Below are 16,151 nucleotides of genomic sequence, written 5' to 3' on the forward strand. Positions count from 1 at the left end.
AGTGGTATACACGTTACTTGTAAATGTTGTAAGCAGCGTGATGTACATTACCTGTACAATTCTGAGCAGTGGTGTAAAAATGATTAGCATAACCAGCGGAGAGATTAACAGTTCTTGTTTTGATAAGACCATAGAAATTTGGTAACAACACAATACATGTAACTATAGGTATGTTATTTTGCGTTTTAACAATATTTTAGAAATAACATCAGTTGTTAATGTTTTTAAATAGTTTTGATTTGGTACAGTCTGATAAGGATGGTCAAATGACACCGATTCCCTTGTGTAAGTTTCCTACTTATAAAGCAGTACACTCCCTAATTTGCGTAGATATCCGATTCAAGACACCTTTAACGCATTTATATAAACTGCATTACGTGCATTTATTTCAATGTTCGTGTAAGTAGGCGGTTGCCCTGGGCCATAATCTCAACGTGATCAATCAAAATTTGATACGACTTCCCTGTGGACGCGTTATCATTCCGCTAGGTTCAATTACCATATGATCCAATTAAAATGCAATTAACTCTGATATACTACTTTTGCGTTATATTGGTAAGATGTTTGCGATAGTAATCATTATCATATGCATTTCCCGCGGAAGATACTTTATTAAATGCGGCTTCTTAGCAAAACTAGATTTACACGCTTTTGTTTGCGAGTGGTTATTCGATCTTTACTTTTCCCGACTTGTCAGGTTATAATTAATCTTGAGAAAAACATTCTACAATAAAAACAAAACCAGCGGGTAGTGTATGTACAAAGTCGGTGTTTTTTGCGCACAGAATCATAAAAACACATTTGTCACGACGCGGAAGAATTCCGCGGAATTAGCCTAATATTATGGGATAATTGTCAGAGTATGTCTGATACGTGAAGCGCACTTTAACAAATTACTTCCCTGGTTTTTTATATTGATAATAACTTATAAGTAAACAAACCAGTAAACAAACCATTAGGATGCCTATCTCTTATTGTACATAATTGTCGACCTAGTGTGTTTGCCACTGTTAACTTAAGTGAAAGATTCTTTCCCTCGTTCTATATAATTATCGACCTGAAATATCTTTTCCCGAACACTTATTGATTTCAAATGTGTTCAAATGACGACTTCGCCAAGATCTTAAATCACAAAAGAAATAATGAGGCATAATTTAATCGTTTACAAAATACATACCTACATTTACAAATAAACTTATATTCATAGTTTAGATTTCACGAAATAACTTGATTTATTGCAAGGTTAATAAAACGCGAGATGGATATCTTTCATGATCAACTTTTCTATGATACATTTCGAGAGTTACGTGTATGAGTGATTGATAGTGAATACTTTGAAAATCTGATACGGAAAAGAATGGATATGGTGCCCATATTTACAGCGATACCAAGTGCAGAATCGGATTGCTTTCTTCTGCGTTCTAGTAAGAAGACATTGAAGGAAACAAAATATGTTGCCACATTACAACATTTAGGATCTATGTTCATTTCTTTTTGCAACAAACAACGCTTTCATTAAGCCTCTTTCCCCCCAGGCACCTATCTTGTATAACGATGGAAATTGTGCGAAGGTTGAATAAGAAACAAACAAATAACCAAATTGCAATCGGTATAAAAATTGCGTTGCCCGTTGGTTCTTTTACAAGTTGGGCGATATACATCATCTATCGTGTTGATTTCGAGTTTACTGCCAATCAAACAGGAAATTGCTGTGGGTGAATACATGAAGATTTTGACGAGTTTTTTCAAAGCTAACCCGTTCATTATCTATGACAATTTTATTCAGTATATATGCTGTACTCATCGCTTTCCTTACAATACTATACAACACCTACACCATTTCGTATGCATAGCAATGCATATTGTTTGTTAGAAATTACATAATGTAAAACGTGCCATGTAAACAAGGTAGACAATCATACTCTCTTATTGCATTGAATCCCTAGACTATATGTCTTGCATGCTGCATAAGTGAGAAATATGTAATATTCTAAATCATATTTTAAAAGATCATCCAAAATTTCGTAAGACACGAAAAGCAGTATTACTCAAGGTATCAGAAAAGTGCAATATCCAGTGTATTTTCGTATGCAGATTAGATCTGAAAGGAAAGTCTCTGTTTGGTTAACAGAAGTGTGTGCTGATGCTAACTCATTTTCAGCTGTCAGAAAGGACTTGCACCCGTTTACTGCGCCAACAAACAACCCTGATGTATTAATGTACCAAATCTTGTATGCATGCTGTACTTATTTTAACTTTTCGATGAAACGCCGACTACATTTTAAAGAGCTTGTAAACGTTGTCTAAGGGCAAACAATACATCACTGCTTGACAGCAACGCAATTCATCCTAGATGAAAAACCTCAACTGGTATAAACTAACCTGATAATTACTATAAATAGGACCTGGCATATCACACTGTTGATTAGCGTCAGGTCATCAATAAACAATGGTTATAGCATATTAAATGTCACCGCATGTCACTTGCGTCAAAGTAAGGTAGACGTTTACGATTTCATTACTCGAATAAACACAACGAGTCTGACAACAGTATCTCTCAAATCCATTTTATTATCTTAATTTTCTATCGCTGTCTGTTTTAATAAATCTCATCGATATATCTAAAACGTTATTTTATTAACGTACCAAAACCCTTGATGGTTCATAAACGACACGTGACCTTCAATAGCTACTTCTGAAAAACAGTATATAGAAAACTGCGGGAAATTACCATTATTGTTATAAAACATTTCACTACAAATTAGTTGCATGATATTAAGATTTCTCAAAACGCATGCTGTATGCATGAAACTACATTTTTTTTAAACATTCCGATTCAAGCTTCAATCCTTTACCTATCATACAGGTTTGCAATCTGCTCTATCTAAGATATCGTATGATGCCACAAATTTGGGATAATTTTTATCTTCAATGGTTGTGATTCCTACTTGACTAGCTTTTAATCTGTTTCGTCTTTTTGCGATTTTTGTTCTTTTTTGTCTTTTTTTTTTGCAACATTTATCATATATACATGTGTGTTTTAGATGTTTTATCGCTCGTAGAGGTTGTGACTACAAGTGGATCTGTGTTTTTGATTAGCCATTTAGGCAATTTCTAATTAAGGTGTAATACACTAGATAGATGTTTATGGTTGTGTACCATGCTTGTTTTGTAACTTTGAACGCAGTAACAACCTGAACTAAAACACACATGATACAGGTTGTATAACGATGTAAAGTGATCCCAGAAATGTGTTGAGGCCACTTGTGTCTGACCACCGTGACAACATGACTGACTGTACTGGCGTAATGTAAACCATAGTATAGGTAAATGTGAGCAAAACTTAAGAAAATTGTAGTAAGCACTGTGCTATACACAATCGAAACATATAAAGAACGATTGATATTCACATACAAAAATGCGAATAAAGTGTAATTAATTTAATGACAAACAAATGTACTGAACAGGTATTTTAAAAATTAAAACCAAGAACGAGTTCTTGTATTTTTAACGATTAATTATAAATTACAACATAAAATTGAAATAAAATAAAATAATACAATGCTTAAAATTTTTTTAAACATTGCTTATGTTTTTTCGTCTTACTCTGTTTCATAATTTCAGCTGATGTAACCGTCATACAAGCTAATTCATTCCAAATACAGTCCAACGATATGAATGTTTGTATGTTGCATGGAAAAGAGATGTGAAAGGAAATCAGTACATTTGGGGAATCGCCAAAACAGTTCGTGTACATTGAAACACAGGATAAAGTTTAAAACGATTCGAACAAAAAGATAAGATAAACTCTGGAGAAGCTAGAATGAAATGAATGTGATCGTACTTAACTGTATATGGCACCTAGAATTAATAATAAATCACTATTTATCAACGTGAACTCGGGACATCCGTCTTGTTTCCCAGAGGTGTCCTACGTGCAAATACACACATACCCTTAAAACGTCCCAATAAAACTAATATGTTACACTACCCTGGGAATGGATGCACAAAAAACAATCAGGGCAGAATCTGAATTCAGAGTGCCATTAAATTGAGTGTGTGATTCGATTGCTTTGACTAATCATTTTATAAGCAGAGCAAAACAAAGCATCAACATTTCATTTTGTAAAATTCAAGGCCGCATAGTGCTTCAAGAGAGAACTTGAAACAAATTGGTTGTAACATTTTATGTAATCTAGTTACATTCGTAGGAAGACAGGTAACCGTTGTTTTTTGACGTACACGTGTTTGAGCTTGTCTGCCATACAGTAGTACAACTGTATATCAAATGTTTGTAAATGGAAATCCAGGAACAGTGAAGCGCTGTTGGATCGTGTTTTAGCTTTCGTTCTCAAATAGAATTATTGTATATATTAACGGTCGTCAGGAGGTAGTAAACCGTTGTTTGCTCGTACAAAAAGTTACTGTGTATCAACTGCTGGTAAACCAAAGACATTAAACCATTGTTAGCTATATTGTGAAGTTGTCTTTGTAGCTGTTGGTCAACCAGAGACAGTAAAACAACCGTTGTTGGCGCCTGGTTGAGCTACTCTTCGCTACCACATGGTATTGTTGTAAATCGTGTCACTAGCATGATATTTGTTTTCGTGACTTATCCTTTATCATATCATTGACGATTTGTTTTTCACTGAATTACGGCACACCTACGCCTTTGACTGTAAACCAACTCAACGAATATTTATTTTCATATTGGTTATAGTAATCAATACACGTTCTGGATGAAGTTTTGATAACATTATTTGTCTATCTTAACTCAATAAGTTCAATTTTTCCTGCAGCATATTTGTCGATGTTAGAATAATACTCAAGTTTGAAAATGTGTATCAATGTTTTGTCTCTGATATTTCAGAGTTTAGAAACTCATACACTTTTGAAAAAATATCGTCTTTTCACATGCTATTTGTTGATAAGAGTACTTCTTTTATCGAAAACAATTTTAGAGTATAAGATAACTTTAACAGATTATCGCATTTAGGAATTGTTGCACTCACAGGATATGTGATACAAAAAACTATATACAGAAGAGTCTATTAGCGCAGTCGTAAATTCGCAAATTATTAAGATCGCTGAAAATCAAAATACCGCTAAAATATGAACAATTCAAGTCCCAAACTGAACATACAATGAAATGATATACAGTTAAAGTACCAGGTAAGCCGGAAGGATAGTTTCTTTTCCTGGTTCACATGTGGCACCCGGCAATCTGTCTCCCAGGAAGGGGGGTATTTAGGTCATATCACAAATAAAGCTAGATCAACCATGCATTGATCAAACAATGCCGACTAGTTGATTTTATTTCGTTTAGATCAAACGGAACTGCATTATCTGAAACTTATCATGTATTACATGATATAAAGGAGTACTATTCCTAAAATGTACGGTGCGTTATTTCATGGAATAATTCGGTTTTATAATATCCTGTCGCGGTAGGTCCCAGTCTCTTACAAGACTAATGTACTTATCCTATTGTTGGACTGGCTCAAACCTGACATCTAATAGAGTTCGTTCTCACTCAATACTTCTTTTTTCACGTAATTGTTTTATACAATGAGAAAACCCCTGTGATGTTACAGTACGTACGTTAAAGGCTAACGTTATCCGACCCATCACCATCAAAGTTATAAATTCAACATTTGTTGTCTGTTCAATTCCAGTTAGGGCGGTTAGATGTAGACTCAAGAATGTATGTGTTCATCAAAATCTACATGGATATATTTTCCAACATCAGTAATTAAGACCATTCTGCACTTGATACTGAAACAAAAATGTAGTACACTTTTTGTATAGGTACCGAAAGATTGCACTATGTTCCTGGGGACTCGAAAACATTATTTAACTATTTGACAGACACCGGTTTATTCCATAGACGCTGATGTCTTATAACCAAACTTACCCTCTTTGACGTTATATATAAATCACATATTCCATATAATTTACTCATTATATCTCCCATTATTTTAACCCCTTTTTTATTTTCAATTATTTTCACATATCATGTGAATGCTTTTTAAAATAATCATTTTTATCTGATTTTTGATGGGCCGTTAAACACAAAAAAACACTATTTTTCCCACAATAAGTGACAAGAGATGAACGTAGGACACACCTATAAAAGCATGTTTCTCTTGTTCTTTGCACTCTGACAAAGACATTTACTTAAGCACATACTTTGAGTTTGACCACGAGAAATAAATACACGCCAGTATGTATTCCATATTATAAGGTTTAACATCATATTAACAGCTTCGCTAATTACAGGACGTCCCTCTATATGTATAATGTTTGTATGTATGTGAGCTTGAGTCGGCCTCCTTTTGTTACCGACTTCAGAGTGCTACATTATTAAACTACCATGCCGAAGGCACGGCATACAGGCAAATTAAACTACCATGCCGAGGGCACGACATAAAGGCAAATTAAACTACCATGCCGAGGGCACGACATAAAGGCAAATTAAACTACCATGCCGAGGGCACGACAAACAGGCAAATTAAACTACCATGCCGAGGGCACGACATAAAGGCAAATTAAACTACCATGCCGAGGGCACGACAAACAGGCAAATTAAACTACCATGCCGAGGGCACGACAAACAGGCAAATTAAACTACCATGCCGAGGGCACGACGTACAGGCAAATCAAACTACCATGCCGAGGGCACGACATACAGGCCAATTAAACTACCATGCCGAGGGCACGACGTACAGGCAAACACAACACAAACGGAGTTGTTATCTATCCTCCTTCAGAACAAACAAATTCTGACACAATCTTGAAAAATGTTTGATTTCTTTAATATCATATATGTTTTAATAAATTATTCAATTTCACGTACGTCTTCCAGAAAAACAGTTTGATAAGGATATAGTCATCATCGTCGGTAGAATGATTACCGCTCCATCTTGCTACATCAAGGGTTTACCTGTAGATATTTCTTAGTCACAACAATTCAATGTGATGTTGTTTCTTGGTATGTATAATGTTTGTATGTATGTGAGCTTGAGTCGGCCTCCTTTTGTTACCGACTTCAGAGTGCTACATTATTAAACTACCATGCCGAATGCTCGGCATACAGGCAAATTAAACTACCATGCCGAGGACACGACATACAGGCAGATTAAACTACCATGCCGAGGACACGACATACAGACAAATTAAACTACCATGCCGAGGGCACGGCATCCAGGCAAATTAAACTACCATGCCGAGGGCACGACATACAGGCCAATTAAACTACCATGCCGAGGGCACGACGTACAGGCAAACACAACACAAACGGAGTTTTTATCTATCCTCCTTCAGAGCAAACAAATTCTGACACAATCTTGAAAAATGTTTGATTTCTTTAATATCATATATGTTTTAATAAATTATTCAATTTCACGTACGTCTTCCAGAAAAACAGTTTGATAAGGATATAGTCATCATCGTCGGTAGAATGATTACCGCTCCATCTTGCTACATCAAGGGTTTACCTGTAGATATTTCTTAGTCACAACAATTCAATGTGATGTTGTTTCTTGGTATGTATAATGTTTGTATGTATGTGAGCTTGAGTCGGCCTCCTTTTGTTACCAACTTCAGAGTGCTACATTATTAAACTACCATGCCGAATGCTCGGCATACAGGCAAATTAAACTACCATGCCGAAGGCACGACATACAGGCAAATTATACTACCATGCCGAGGGCACGACATACAGGCCAATTAAACTACCATGCCGAGGGCACGACGTACAGGCAAACACAACACAAACGGAGTTGTTATCTATCCTCCTTCAGAACAAACAAATTCTGACACAATCTTGAAAAATGTTTGATTTCTTTAATATCATATATGTTTTAATAAATTATTCAATTTCACGTACGTCTTCCAGAAAAACAGTTTGATAAGGATATAGTCATCATCGTCGGTAGAATGATTACCGCTCCATCTTGCTACATCAAGGGTTTACCTGTAGATATTTCTTAGTCACAACAATTCAATGTGATGTTGTTTCTTGGTATGTATAATGTTTGTATGTATGTGAGCTTGAGTCGGCCTCCTTTTGTTACCAACTTCAGAGTGCTACATTATTAAACTACCATGCCGAATGCTCGGCATACAGGCAAATTAAACTACCATGCCGAGGGCGCGACATACAGGCAAATTAAACTACCATGCCGCGGGCACAACATACAGGCAAATTAAACTACCATGCCGAGGACATGACATACAGGCAAATTAAACTACCATGCCGAGGCCACGACATACAGGCAAATTAAACTACCATGCCGAGGGCACGACGTACAGGCAAACACAACACAAACGGAGTTGTTATCTATCCTCCTTCAGAACAAACAAATTCTGACACAATCTTGAAAAATGTTTGATTTCTTTAATATCATATATGTTTTAATAAATTATTCAATTTCACGTACGTCTTCCAGAAAAACAGTTTGATAAGGATATAGTCATCATCGTCGGTAGAATGATTACCGCTCCATCTTGCTACATCAAGGGTTTACCTGTAGATATTTCTTAGTCACAACAATTCAATGTGATGTTGTTTCTTGGATAACATGTCAAAAATATTGGGCATTCTACAATATTCATATGGATATGCATGAATTAGTTTGTGAATCTTATATAATAACGACGTCGTAAAGGATTTAACAGGAGGTCGGTTAATTAAAGGTCAGATAGGACATACACCGGTATACGTCACATGTATCAAAATGATAATATTACCGCGAGCAGAATAACGATAAGATATAATTATTTATAAAAATGCTATACCCTCTGTCACCAAGTGGACTCGACGATCACTATCAAACACTATTTGATTACACAGATAATAATATTGGAGATGCAATGTCTGCCGAGCTTCTCTGACTGCTTGTTGTTCCCTACTACAGACACAGATATGTACTTAGTGTATAGTGGTATGCTGTTATCTACCTTATGATCATTTATATATAATGACTCGCCGGGAAACATCGGTTAACGCATATGTAATCACTCTGAGTGATACATTATTGGCGTATTTCCGTATCAGTTTTGTTTAACTAATAATATATTACATGATGAATACGTTTTAGAATCTATGAATCATATGCCCATATTGATGTAATTCTGATCTGGCCACAAGATATCATAATTGTTAGATAATCTAAACTTTATGTCCTTACATGTTTAAAAATAAAGAATACATACATGCCTGATGAGATATCACATCTGAGAATACAGAAACTGGCATTGATTTACAGACACACGTAATTGGACATTATTGTTTTGTTGTTTATGTCTTTAATAAAAGTACATTGGATCTGTTATCAACCAAATTTCGTTTCCAGGAAAATGGGTTTGATTTTGAGACGACTGATTTGCTGCAACAGTATATATTGTGCAATAGAACAGAAGATCCCAGCCCTGTTCGATCATGGGACAACCGGATAGGTAATGACAAAATCGTCGAAGATCGACAGTCTAGAGAAGGAGAAAATTACACTAAATATGACACATTATGTTAGAGTGTAAATATCTGATAACTTGCAATTTGTTTGTTTGTATTTTACGTCCTATTAACAGCTATGGTTAGTTAAGGCCGTGCCAGGTTTTGGTGGTGGAGGAAAGCCGGAGTTCCCAGAGAAAAAAAACACCGAACTACAGCAAGTACCTGGTAACTGCCCTAGATAGGCCTCGAACCCGCGACCCAGTGGTGGAGGGTTAGAGGTAGTAGAATGTCAGACGCCTTAACCACTTGGCCACCGCAATAATTTGGCACCCCGCAACCCTACCTTAAAATAAATTTAAAGAGCGACTTAACATATTCATGTTACATGTTATTGATTAAAGTAATGTGTTATTTGTTGTATTATATTTACTCAATGTAAAATAAACAACTTTTGCCTTTACATGTACCAGTAGTCTTTCACATACACGATTTAATCCTTGACACTGGGGATTATTTCTATTTTCAGTCTTGATGAACTTTCCTCGGGGTTCGATAGACGGTTTCCTACGTACACAAGTTGTCTATAACTGCCAAAGATACGCGACAAGTACACTATGTAACCCCCGATTTGCAACTTTAATTTGAAATATTGCATAGGAAAATAATTATGTTTGTTATTGTATTTGAAAATACATTTTGATTAAAATTGATATATTGAAAAGAACGGTGCAAAACGGCTGATTTGGAGTCCTTTTCCAAGTTTACACAAGGTGTTACGTTTGGAAGAGGCATGCTATTAGTTTGTAACCCTGCCGAACAAAACGTGTTATATGAGACAGTTTTCGTGTTCACAGAGCTGCAACTCAGTCTGTTTGTATTCTTATTATTTCGCGATTGTGTGTCAAACACTCTTTTAGTGATGATTTTATGACAAATGAAATTATCCCCTATTGATTGAAGGGAAGAAATATTCCTGTTCTGTTTGAATTTTGGAAAACTCATCTTGTGACAAAAAGAAAATATCGAAGGAATAACCAGGATATTTCTTTATTTTGTTTTTGCTATTAAAACGTCTTCATGCGTCTTGCATTAATTTCCGAAAGGGTTTATACAAGATTTATTTTAGTTTTGTGTTTGATTTAACCAGAATCTCAAAAACAAACAGAAGCTGGGTTTTTATATATATATATTGCTATATCATTTGTGGCTTCTGTCAAACATGATATTTAAGATTAAAGCAATGTTATTAAGATACAGTTTCAGCATGATGCTGTTCCATTTGTGGATTAAAAGTTAATCAATGTGTAGTTTGATAATAAATAAAATTTCTTCCGCCAGGTCATTCACCTCTGAAAGAACAACTACATGTAACCTTGAAACTAGAGTATCGATTTGGCAGAAGCCGAAGAAGGTAGAGATTAAGCAACTGCAAGGTACGCATACATTATACTCTAATAGATGTATAGATGACATTTTCAACGAAATCAATCTACAAAGGCAGACGAAAGTAAAATAAAACTAAAAAACATTAAAGATATCAACGATGTAGAGAAAACAAGATGTGCCGTAGCGGTGCGCGTTGCCTGCACCACATACCACCGTCAAATTAAGGTCCATAGGTATATTAAGGCCAGACTGTTTAATAATATATAAACAATCCTTTAACTATGTATGATTTAAGAATTGAGTCCTGCTCTGTTGATGTTTATGTTGTTAATAAACCATATATATATCAATAGAACAGGATTCAGTCATGCTATTCTAACAGATCGAACTAGTGCAAATCTAGTACTAGGGATGTGCCCGCGCCTGTGACGTCATCACCAAATTGGTGACGTCTTCCCAATAAGACAAATATCTGTTGTTTTATTGGTTTCAATAGTAAACCAATGTGACATATAAATACTGGTTTATTGAGAGCGAACATTTCTGGCAAAAAATGAAAGCAATTTGTAAAAGGGACTACCTTCCGCACTAACTTCACAACGCATTCATACAACAACTGTAAAGTGTATTGACAATTTAACATCAAAATCTCCAGCCGGTGTATTGAGTAAAGATTAATTAGAAATGTACATACATCTATCAAAATAGTACAGCTTGCAATTAGGTCATTGTGATGACCGTAATCTTTTCCAAACGTATAGAATAAAGCCCCAAGAAGACAGAGATCCGTAGCTTACTGGAAGACAGGACACTTGCTTCGTACTTCCCGACAACCCAACGGGCCATTGAGTAGCTAGTCAGACATGACATGTTAAACCACTATTTGAAAAGGAAGACGTATCTTCCAATTAAAATAAAACTATGTTGATCCGTTCGCAAATGTAGTTGACAATTCAATATGTTTATACGTTCATGTCACGAAAACGTTTCCATCGGTGCGAGATTTTTAATGATCATTTTAATTATTTGAACTGACTAGTATTAGTCCGAATCATGGTAAATGTCGTCGTATGTCAAATGAGCAGGGTAACCTGGAGCCTCGATGCCGATCATAATCGCTAATGTGAAAATTATCATCCAATTATGTCTAGAGGAAGTAACCATTTCACAGGAGTTAATGGGCATTAACTGAGAGTATACATACAACCCAACGTACATAAATCCCGATAAACAATTAAACACATTGGAGCTGTATATCGGTGAAACATGTGTTGAGGGATATCTGCCGGACGAAGAGATACAGAACTTGATAGCGGTAGTTCACACCCATAGATAAACATCCCATTAAACCGTCTTTAAAGCGGTTTGTTTCAAATAATTCCTACGATTGGGATGTAATCTTTGATTGAACACAATCAACAAAAGCCACATAAACGACGGTATGTATAGGTCTGGTGTGTCGTAATGTCCAGATTTTACATATCAAAGCCTATAACATCTTACCTCTTTCTTTTGTATTTATTTTGCTGTTCGTAGTTAATGTTCTTTACGGAAATTGTAATATCCTATTAATGAAAAATATTCATTTATGAAATGTTTCAATTCCTACTCGAGTTGGACTCAATGCAACTACCAAATGTAACCCGTTTCATTTGCCGATAAATTTGACCAGATTAACATTGCCTGTGCGTATGATTTTGCGAAGGGAGATGACTATTGACGTTTGTACCACCTGATGAGATTTTACATTTTTATTGAAGCTACACAAGAACTTGTTCAAACAACCAAAAACGATCAAACAGCAAAATATTATCAGCTCACGGTGACAAGTCATGTACTGCCCTAGAAATTCTCCCTCCAGCTACCAATTCTATCAACCCCCGGTACAAATCGAAAACAACGTAGATCCAAAGGGGTTCGTCACAAGTAACAAATGTCTGAATTACACATATCCTGCTATAACTGATAGGGGTCACAGCACATATAAATGTATGTGTATGTGTGCTGTGACCCATATCAGTATAGCATATGCGTATAATTGTATGTTTATGTGTGCTGTGACCCATATCAGTAAAGACATGTGAATTTCAGATTTGTTTAACGAACCCCTGTGGTAGATCCATGTGGTCCCTCCCGTCTTATATGAAATACAGTAAAACAGCTAAATGTGATATTAAATGTTTTGTCCTTTCAAGCCACGTCTGGTTTGCTGTCTAATTCGACATTCAATTACTGCAGCTTCACATTCCAGAAGATGTAGAACCTCGAAATTTAGCGGCTCTCCACTTCGCGCTTGTAAAAAGATGGCTGCCGTAGACTCGCAGCTGAACCTATGCACCACGTCTATACATTATTCTTCCGCGATGACGCATCAGAAAATTTGATATATTTTGAATTCACCAACACAAATTAAATATGACATTTGAAATATGCTTTTTGTGTTCTGTTTCTACATAATTTGGTTGTGTTGAAATATCAGCGTACACCATCATGTTGTATGATGGTCCTTCAATGACGGACTATATTTGTTTTACATTGCGTCAATACGTTAACTTGAACAAGCTCCAGAACCTGGGACAAACGATCAGAATGGACTTCACAAGTTCCAATTATTGAAAAAAACACGTTGATTGAAATATAAGGATTGAATCTTGCTTTGGTCGATTTCATGGGGGGATACAGTTCATTAAATTTGTTTCAAGACCAACTCAATTCATCACCCCATGAAATCGACCAAAGCAGGATTCAATCCTTAAATAATTCAACTAGTTTGTGCAAAAGATATACATAAAAAACGAGGCGCATCCCTGAGGATACCAAGTTTTAGGTGTTGTTGGTATGTGGAGTGACCTACCTTTTAAACGAATTCACCTGCCGGTACAATCTGGTCACAAGTGCATTTTCTGGAATACTCTCCGTAAAAGTGTGCCTGGAAAAAATAATAATCGACATGAATTTCACGATGAGACATTTACAAACTTAACTGCGATTGAAACTTAAAAAACGTTTACATTGTAACTAGTTTCATCCATCACTTGATCCCACATTACGTATTCTTTACCGATTTTATGTTGTCGTCTTTGTTTTGTTGAAAACAAGTTAATTGTTATACGCCCGTTAAATTTGACGGAAGTATTATGGTATGGGGGTTGTCCGTCCGGCGTAAACATTTGTTTGTCCGGTAATCTCCTGTCCGTCCGGCGTAAACTTTTGTTTGTCCGGCAATCTCCTCCTACATTTTTCGACCGATCTCTTTGTTAACTTGGGGTACATTATAATCATGATATGAAGTTTTGTCTCCCTGAAAAGATTTTTGATTCGACAATTTTTCCATAAGTTATTGCCCTTTGTTCATTCAGTTCAAGGGCTTTCCACAGTGGCATATCTTTGAAATGTCATGAAGTGGGCTAGGATGGGTGCCTATGGAAGCACAACCGAAAAAGAGTAGGGAAATGGGGCAAAACCCCCCAGATAGATCCGAGTGTCGGAATGTGGACAGCAAATAAAGTTGTATTTTTGGGTCGCCTCTTAACAACTGACTCTGAAGAAATATCCCGATTCTGCAGGGAGCTGATAAATTGCCTTTTATGGCATGCAGTTGAGGCCAGCAGGCCCTTTTGTTCCTCGAACTTTTACAGAGAAGGTAAGAAACCAAAATGACACACATCCCAAAGGGGTTAGAAGATAAATTTAAACATTAATGTCCGTCGATAAGTGATAGACAAGAAAACATTCCGGTTACCTAAGGGTTTTCATCATAATTGCCTTCTATAATGCAGTATTTCTACATTTTTCTCCGAGATTTCCGAACTTGAAGGAGAATAAGTATTCTGACACTATACGTAAGCTCGCATATTCACTGGTGCTCTCTTTACACGTTTAAAAACTAATATATTTTTTACGTTTTTTTTTTTAACAAACATGGCATTCTTCTCGCGTTACAAGCAAAGGGGAAAACTGTTAAACGTTTTTGAAAAAAAGTCTTTCAGGTACAATGTAATTTCACGTAATATCTCAAAAAACAAAACGTCAGAATATTACAATTCATATCAGTAGTTCGTTTCGCTTGCGGAGGTATCGAATACAATCTTTTAATGAACATCATACATTGTGCTTGTATATTTTATGCCAGGGCAACAATAAACTTCGTATGATTCAGAAAGTCAGGAACAAATAAAACTCTATCAAATGTATGTGCTCAGCTAGGAACAGAACTAAGTTGCTCATGTAGGGCTCCTACAGTTTTCGTATTTGCTTGTTGAAGCAGAAAATAACTAGACCGCCAACCTTATGTTATCACGAAACACACTCAGCTGTATATTGTGTATATTCTCGAAGCTATAGCCACATTAAAGGAACAATCAACTAGTGAAGTGAAAACACTGATCGTATCGGTACAGGGAAACAACTAATAGGTTTTGTCACAGAGGTAGACATAGAAACACCTGTCATTGTCGGGGAGTAAAGGTAGAAACGATGACGGTATTAACAGTCCATACCAACAGCGTGGGGAACATACACATCGGGCTGTTGTGATCAGAAATTAACGTGTAGTATATAAACCTGGGGGTTTTCTCAGCTGTTTGAACTCGTATACATATCAGAAAAATACAAACGGCTCGAGATATTGAGTTCGATAGGTCTCACAAAAGTGCTAGAGAACACTCAAAATCGACAGTATGGAGTGTAGGTCTATACGAAACACTTGAGCCAACAGCTCATAGAATCTGTGTTATTGTAGTATCGTCCTGTGTGTTCTCACCACAGTTACATACCGGCGAGCCTCCTTGGCAATAGGTTCTCACCAGTTACATACCGGCGAGCCTCCTTGACTATCGGTTATCACAACAGTTACATACCAGCGAGCCTCCTTGACTATATATGTTCTCAACTAAGTTACATACCGGCGAGCCTCCTTGACCATATGTTCTCACCACAGTTACATACCGGCGAGCCTCCTTGACCATATGTTCTCACCACAGTTACATACCGGCGAGCATCCTTGACCATATGTTCTCACCACAGTTACATACCGGCGAGCATCCTTGACCATATGTTCTCACCACAGTTACATACCGGCGAGCATCCTTGACCATATGTTCTCACCACAGTTACATACCGGCGAGCATCCTTGACCATATGTTCTCACCACAATTACATACCGGCGAGCCTCCTTGACTATAGGTTCTCACCACAGTTACATACCGGCGAGCTTCCTTGACTATAGGTTCTCACCACAGTTACATACCGGCGAGCCTCCTTGACCATAGGTTCTCACCACAGTTACATACCGGCGAGCCTCCTTGAC

General features: G+C 36.5%; 1 protein-coding gene across 1 annotated transcript in view; it reads right to left on the minus strand.

Moving 5' to 3' along the window:
* The window catches only part of LOC110460769 (orexin receptor type 1-like), a 180,189-nt gene that overhangs the window by 64,708 nt on the left and 99,330 nt on the right, over nucleotides 1-16,151 (minus strand). Inside the window, exon 2 of the mRNA XM_021513890.1 lies at nucleotides 13,698-13,772. The gene's annotated coding sequence lies outside the window, so the exon portion shown is untranslated. The remainder of the gene's footprint in view (nucleotides 1-13,697; nucleotides 13,773-16,151) is intronic.

This window comes from Mizuhopecten yessoensis, unplaced genomic scaffold (assembly GCF_002113885.1).
Source record: "Mizuhopecten yessoensis strain PY_sf001 unplaced genomic scaffold, ASM211388v2 scaffold1379, whole genome shotgun sequence".
NCBI lineage: Eukaryota > Metazoa > Mollusca > Bivalvia > Pectinida > Pectinidae > Mizuhopecten > Mizuhopecten yessoensis.